The sequence below is a fragment of the Charadrius vociferus genome, unplaced genomic scaffold, assembly GCF_000708025.1.
Source record: "Charadrius vociferus isolate BGI_N301 unplaced genomic scaffold, ASM70802v2 scaffold411, whole genome shotgun sequence".
NCBI classification, from domain to species: domain Eukaryota; kingdom Metazoa; phylum Chordata; class Aves; order Charadriiformes; family Charadriidae; genus Charadrius; species Charadrius vociferus.
Genome location: NW_009646935.1, coordinates 4,097,730 through 4,105,401, shown reverse-complemented (window position 1 = coordinate 4,105,401; position 7,672 = coordinate 4,097,730).

The window sequence follows — 7,672 nt, the reverse complement described above, 5'->3', positions numbered from 1 at the left end:
CTGCAATTTCTGTTTGGGACCCAAACAAAACAGCCAAGTACTGTGGGATGAGCAGATGTCCCCAGCTGTTACAGGACAGGGATATGCCTCTGCCTGCTTTCATCCTTGGTTGCTTCTCCTCCAGGTCATCTCCTCCCACCTGGAAGGCTGCATGTCTGGGTGCTTTGCAATTGAAACTTTGCTCATGGATGCAAATGGCTGTGCTAGAAGCTGATTCGACGTGGCCCTCTACAGAGCGTGCAGGGAAGAACTAGATGCATGGCCTGCGTGGTGGTGTGATAATCGGTGTGAAGTGGTGGTGTGTAGACATCATGTCTCCTGCAAGTCTGGAGCAAACCCCCACAAAAGGGAGAGTCTCAGTCATCATCTGAGCAGACCCACACTCTCAGAGCAGGGCTGTTGGATCCAGATCTGTGGGACAACTGTAGGGGCAAATAGATGGTGTTTTCCCAAGTCCCTCATCGTCTTGATCCACCCCAGTACAACCATGCTGTGTTTGCCCCAGACCTGGAGCTCCTGGGTGCTGGTGCAGTTCCTCCCAGCTCGTGAAGCCATAGCCACTCTAGCTGAGCATTTCTCGGAAATGCTGTTTTGTACCCATCCAGTTGTGCAGGAGGCTCAAATAGGAATGATTTTTCTTCTTTTTTTCCTGAGTGCAGAGTGAGTTTTTTATTTTACTTTAACTGGAATGGAAACGATGTAGTTTTAAAAGGCTTACATGATGGGTGCCTAAAGACTTTCCAGATGCTAGGCTTGATCAGCAAGCCTGCCGTGTTCAGAACTCCTTGCCTGCATCAAACCATTTCCATCTGGCCTGGTGGGAGAGAGTGGTTTATTGCAACTCTACCCGTCTGAGAGGCTTTCTCAACTGGAACCTCTTGCACAGAGGAACACGCTGGCTGGAAATCATTTGGAGATGCAGATCTCTCTGGGTGTTTGGCTTGGCTGCTGTTTCCGTGGTATCTGCTAAGCAGTGGAATAGGCTGTGCGTGGAGCAGGCATGCTCCGAGCAGCTGCTTTATGTGGCTATAGGGACCGACCCACGAGGCGGGAGGGGGGTTGCTTGTGTTATTAAGCATTCATGATTTTTTCTTGCTTGCTTCTACAGCTTCAGCTGGTGCAAATGAGCCTGTTGGCTCTGTGTTTGTGATCAGGAGGGGAAGAAAAGCTGACCCATGTGTTGTTCCCAAGTCCTGGCATGCCAAAAATCTGCTTTTATAGGAGCATGTTCATAATGAACTGTGCCAGGAAACACATGGCTTGCTCGAGCCATGAATGGGAGGTCTGTATGGGGCCCTGTGCTCACCGAGAGCCTCGCGAGGACAAAGAGCAGATGCTGGCGTGCATTACTTGCTCTGTGACAGCCTGCATCCTCTGGGCTGCAGCGGATGGGGAGCAGGAGGTGGGATCAAGGTACTAAATGCTTGGCTGGTCCAGTGACGGCAGAGAGGGCAGGCCGAGAGGCCAGGCGAGTGGTTTTACTGCGTGCTGCTCTTTGTGGCTCCCCTGGCCTGGGGAGGGCTGGCTTGCTTCTCTGCAGACGTGGCTGTTTGCAGCAGAGGCTGGGTTGGAAGGAGCCTGGACACTGCAGGCAAGCAAAGAAGCGCTGCTGACAGCCTGGGACGACGATTGTGGATGGGGAAGAGAGAGAAAAGGAGGGATGTGTGGAGTCCTTTGGGCCCCGGATGTCATAGGGACAATGGGTCTGTGCATGCTGTGCCTGGCTGCAGCAAGAAGGCAAGGCTGTCAGGTGAGAGTTGCAGTCCGGAGCATTAGCAGTGCTTCGGTGTCTGGAATATTGCTCTTTTGTAGGAACTGCTGCCACGCTTGCATGGGCTAAGCTGCTGGTGAGGAGTGCGTACCCAGCACATGAGGAGTTAAACCTGTCTGCAATGAATGGAGCCTTGTTCTTGGGGGGGGCGACGACCTCAGTGCTTCCTCTGGACCAGCAAGCGTGGGATGCTCCAGCCCAGTGATTTGATTGCCCAGCTTTCGGAAGCCAGCAGGGGCTTCAACCCAGAGTCATCTCCTCTTTGATCCAAGAGTAGCTAAAAGCAAAGCCCCACCATTGGAGCCATTCCCGAGGGCTTGGCAACGGAGGGAATTGCTGCCTGTGGGCAGTGATGTTTAGTAAATTGCTCCTAAAGACAAGACCTGTTTGATAATGCTTTCTGGGAGTGTGTTACTGAAACCTGTGAGAGTCCAGAACCCCAAATCCTGACACGATCCCTGCTGTGCCTTTTGTGGCCTTGGGATAAAGCACAGGTCATGGTCTTTTCTGAAAATATGCCTTTGGTTGCTTTTGGCACCAGACTTCTGCTGTGGCCCGATGTCTTTCCCAGAGAACATGTCAATAAATCAGTCCTGTGTTTGGGGCTGTCCGTGTCCATCTCATGTTGGGACATGGGACCTGAGTGTGAACTTCTCAGTCCCTTCTACTGTGGTTTGATGCTCTTTTCCTTCAAGGGCTGCCTTTCCTGTGACCCTTAGCTCTGCTGCTGGGCTTGCAGGGAGCCAGCTGGTCTTCATAGCTGTCACCTGGGTTGTTGGTTTTGCTTGGGGTTAGCAGCAGCTAAGGATGCTGCTGAGGGACGCAATGGCAGCTTCAGAGCAATGCTCTGCCTGTGTCCTCCTTGTCTTGTTACAGCTCTGTGGAGCTGGGAGCAAGTGCTGCGGAGTGATAGGAGTCCAGAGTACATCAGCTCTTCCAAACCATCCTTTTCCCTTAGTGGTTCCTCATCAAAGAGGAGCCTGTGTTAGCAGTGGGTTGGTTGCAGAGGCTTTGTTTCCTCAATGGTCTGAGCAGTGGCAGTGGCAGAAGCATAAAGGTTGTGGTATAGATATGGTGGGATGGTGATACATCAGCAATGGCTTCCCAGGTGGCAAAAAGATATTGCTGCCATGTTACTTTGCTGAGGTTTGTTATTTAGCTGACACATCCAGAGTGGGTTGCTTGGTAGAAAATGGTGAAAGTGTCTTTTAATCATGCTCCTCAGTCTGAGGCTGAAGGGCTGCAGCCTGGGGATGGACTTGGGCTACTCCCACTGCCCACCTCAAGTTAGTTGTGGGGGCTAGGGCATCTCTGGCCAGGTCATCCTTCTCTCTCCCAGCTGTATCCCCAGCCTCCTCGCTGCAGGAAAGTGCTCTCCTTGCCCCTTGGGTGTTGCAAAGGGCTCTGCAGATTTGGGAAGCCAGGGAGAGCAGGCTTCCCACCTGTGTGCTGCAAGCAGTGCTTTCCTAAGGAACACAGCATCTTTGCTGACTATCAAGGCAAACGGACAGGGAACAAATGTTTAACAGTGTGTTACCAAGCTCTCTGTCTAGTTAGGTGCTGAGCTGGTGGTGTAAATACATCCAGCTCCCACCTCAAGGCTGAGACATACAAGCTGGTTGGGCATCCCCAGGGAGCACTGGCTCCACAGTGGAGCTGGGACAGCTATGAGCTCCCCTGCTGCGTCATGGGAGCATTTGAAGTCCTCCCTGCTTTGAGAGGCCAGAACAGATGCTGGCCAGCCGTGCCCTCTGCCAGAAGAACACCTTGGGGAAGCTGGCTGTGCCAGTTTCTGCAGCTAGCTCCTTCTGTTGCATCCTGGTACCTGTGGGTCTTCATTTTCATAGAATGGGTTAGGTTGGAAGGGACCTTGAAGATCGTCTAGTTCTGAGCCCCCTGTCGTAGGCAGGGACGTCTCCCACTAGACCAGGTTTCTCAAAGCCCCATCCAGCCTGGCCTTGAACACCAGGGATGAGGCTTCCACAACTTCTCTGGGCAACCTGTTCCAGTGCTTCACCACCCTCACAGTGAAAAATTTCTTCCTAATATCTAATGTAAATCTACCCTCTTCTTGAAGCCATCCCCTTTTATTTGTTTCCTTTAAGCCATCTGTTCCCCTCCACAGCTGGGGCAGATCCAAGGCCTCCTGCTGGCAGGGAAGAAGAGGAGGAGGATGGTTCATCTTTGGGGAAGAAGGCTGCAGTTTGGGTGCTCTGGGTTTTGCTGCACTGGCCACTGCAGATGAATTGCAGCTCCTCTAATCCACTGTTCCAGATGTAGAGCGTTGAAGGAGCTGGCTTGCACATCTGGCTGATCTGAGCCAGGGTGAACTTTGCTGAATTGCCCCTGGAAGCAATTCTGCAGAATAACACTCCTGTGGCCTGGCTGGAGAGTGGGGCTGTGCTACGCGCTGCAGAAGCCCCACAGTGCTGGGCTTGCTTTCCAAACCAGGAAACCTTAAACTTGCACAAAGCCCTCTCCCAAATCCCATTCCCATGCTTTTAATTCCTTGTTTGGTTGCAAACAGCTTTGGGATTACTCATATCCTTGCAACAGCTGTGGTGTCTCAAGAGGTTGGTAACCTAGGCTCTTCTGGGTACAAAGTGAAATGGGTCCTTTCCTTTTGCCTTTTTGTCCTCTGTCTGGAGCTCTTTTAGCTGGGTGAGGAGGTACCCAGGAGCACTGGGCATCCCTGGGGGTGGGCAGCTCCGGGTAGAGGGGAGCATGGATCTCCTGTGGGGCTGGGGATGTGGAGCACTGCAGAGTGCTCCTGGCTCTGCTGGCACCGTGGCAAACGCCTGCCAAGTCTGGCCATCGCCGGCTGAGATCTGTGCCAGCTTTCTTTCCCCCGCAAGTGCCACTCGGTGCAAGTGCCCCGGGCAAGTGGGGGGCTGCCATGCTGTGGCACACACCGCCTACGACCAGCTTTCCTGTTGCTTCCCCAGCATGGCTGTAGGTGAATGAGATGGCTGCAGAGGCAGCGGGGATCAGGGGCTGCGCAGCAGCTGAAGGCCTTGTGGTTGAGGCTGCATTCCCAAGCGATGTCGTTAGGCAAAGAGACAATGATTTCTGGATTGCTTCAAGATGTAGGCGACTTGGCCTGTCAGGCGAGGCAGGAGATGTTCTGCTTGGTCTCCCCAGCTTGCACAGTTGCTCTGTGGCACCCAGATGGGGTTGGGCTACTGGAGTGTCCCCAAGCGAGCGCTCGTGTGGGACTGGCACTGAAGCGTTAAGCGACGGATGGAAAACCCGGCTTGGGTCAAAGCCTGGCTTGTAATGCTGCCCCGTGCCCTTGCAGCCTGAAAGATGAGCGTGAAGGTTTGGGCTTGCTGCCATGGCAGGGGCTCACCAGGCAGCACCCGTGGTGCTCTCAGGCCTCTTGGTATGGTGCAGAAGGTGGGCTGGGTGTTTTCACTGCCGGGCCTGGCCTGTGCTGAAGCCCTAAATATAGCCTTAGAGATGGCTGATCCCCCAGGGGTGAGTCCTGCCACCCCATGCATTTTCTGGCTCTGTCTCCATGATTACAAAGCCCAGCATGCCACGAGGTCCATGAGGCTCCTGGTCTGTTGCCTGGCTATCTCCACCACACAGCATGGGAGGACAGTGTCCAGCCTCAGAGGTGAGTACTGAGACACACAGCTGGGCAGTTTGCTGCTACCTCCTTCCCCAGGAGCCCTATGGTGTCTCTGCATGGGATGTACCAAACCTGGTGCTGCACAGGAACAGGGATGTGGGTTCCCTCAAAACTTCAGCCCCAGTTTCCCAGTGCTAGCCCCCAGCTCTGCCATGGCTCCCTCGGATCCTTATTACTCTTTTGGTGCATTTTCTTACAGCTCTGGCTGACGAAAACAGTGGTGCTGATGTGTCTCACTTTTCTAGCTCTGGAGTACGGCCTCAAACCAAAGCCATTCCCAGGCTGTGCTGCAGTCTGCTGCCAAATTGCTGCAGTAATGCTGTGGCAGCGCTCGAGGGGGTTGGCTACCATGGGGCTGGGTCTCCTTTGCTGTAGCTGTGGAGAGCCCTTTGCTCCCTGGCAAGCTCATAAAATTGAAAACCCGCTCTGCAGAGCTTCAGGCAGCAGTGACTAACTTCATAGGGTTGCTGACAAAGTCTGTGCTGGATGCAGCTTTGCTGGTTTTATTTGTCATCCTGAAATGCTCTGCACATGCTCAGCCCACCATGGCCTTTGGAGGAGGCTGCAAGGGCCAAGTGCTGGGGACATCCCAAGCCCAAAAAATGAATAGAGATACACTTGGTAGAAATTCAGATTGGCAATGCAGGTGTTAGTGTGTTTTTCCTGGGAAGCTGCTGTTTGCCTTCTTAAATAAATGTGATTAATTTTGAGCGGGGGGATACCTCTGCATGAAGGATGCTGTGTTCCTGCATTCAGATCTTTGCCATAAGTACACTCTGAGAGACAGGATGTGATCTGAGCCTCCTCTTCTGTCTGTCCTTGTACATCCTACTGGTGCCTGTCCCCTCCCTGCAGATGATTTGCTCTGTGGTGTGTGGGAATGATACCCTGGGGACCTGTAGGGACCTGGGGACCAGTGCGACCTCCCTACACAATTCATTTAACCTTCATCTATTACCTCAACAGGAGGGTTTTCCATTTCAGTTAAATATCCTTTGGGTAAAATACCACTGGGTGTTTTCAAGTGTGCTGCGTTTCAAGTACATTTATCTAATCTGGCTGAAGCTTTCCTGAAAAGCTTTCTGTAGCCATAGTTGAAATGGTTTTAGGCCAGAAACATGTGTTGAGGTTTTTTTTTTTCTCCCAGCCAGGGGTGGCTTGTGTCACATACATATGCAGAGAGCTGGTGTTTGCCAGCACACACATTTGGGATTGCTGCTTGGCGTTGGCTTTGCGGGACTGTGGTTGGCCCAGCTGTGTTAACTAGGGGAGAGCTCTGCACTGGCTTGGGTTTTGCTAAGCTGACTTCCAACAAACTTCGTGTTGCTGGGTATTTTTTGGGACTGTGGGAGTTAACCTGGCTGGGGATGTTGCCTTCACACCAAGGTTAGTAGCACAATTGGGTGCTGAAGGTAGAAAGCCAGACTGCAATGAGGTCCATGTCCTAGACCCTGTGGTATGTTGTTGTGCACTGCTGTTCCTGTGACCTCCCAATTCCTTGCTGCCCTCTTCCTGGTGGCTTCTTTGGAGTGACTGAAAATTAGAATTGAACCCACAGTCCCATCTTGCAAAAGCTGTGGGCAGGAGAGACCGCTGGACTCTGGATGACTGTCTCTTCTGCCCCAGTGTCTTTGGGAAGAGGCTTCTGTGGTTTTCACAGCGGGAGGACTTTGTTGTGCTCTCTGTCTGGACTATGGGGAAGGAGTGTTAGCAGACGTGGCCAAGGTGCCCCTGCTTCTGGCTGATGTGCATGGAGCTGGGACACTGGAGCCTCATCCTGGAGAGCAACGGTGCTGGATGAGCGCCTGTGTCTACGCCTTACTGTCCCTGTGAGCAGGAGAGCTCAGGCTAGTTGTGCTGGAAATGCGTGGCTGGCACTGGGGTGCCCATGAACAACTGCAGGTGGGAGAGGCTTTGCTACACGGTGGGTTCCAAAGGCTTTCCAGCATGAAGAGGGTTCTTGAGGCCTTCTGGAATGCAGGGATGTAGATGTCCCCCTTCAGAACTTCCCCTTCAGAATAGGATGCCTTACCTAGCTCTGGGTGACTGAGATGGTGTGTCAATTTCTGTCCCTTCACCAGGCTTTTATACAAACACCAGGCAGGAGGATGCGGCTGAGCCTCCAAAGGAGCTGCCCTTCAGCTGGGCTTGGATCCTGTTCATGTAACTTGTCCAGGCAGCCACTTTCTGAAGCCGTTTTCCTTGCAGTGGTGGAAACACACCATTTTGACCACTTTCTTGTTGGCCTTCATGAGGGAATGCCTCCG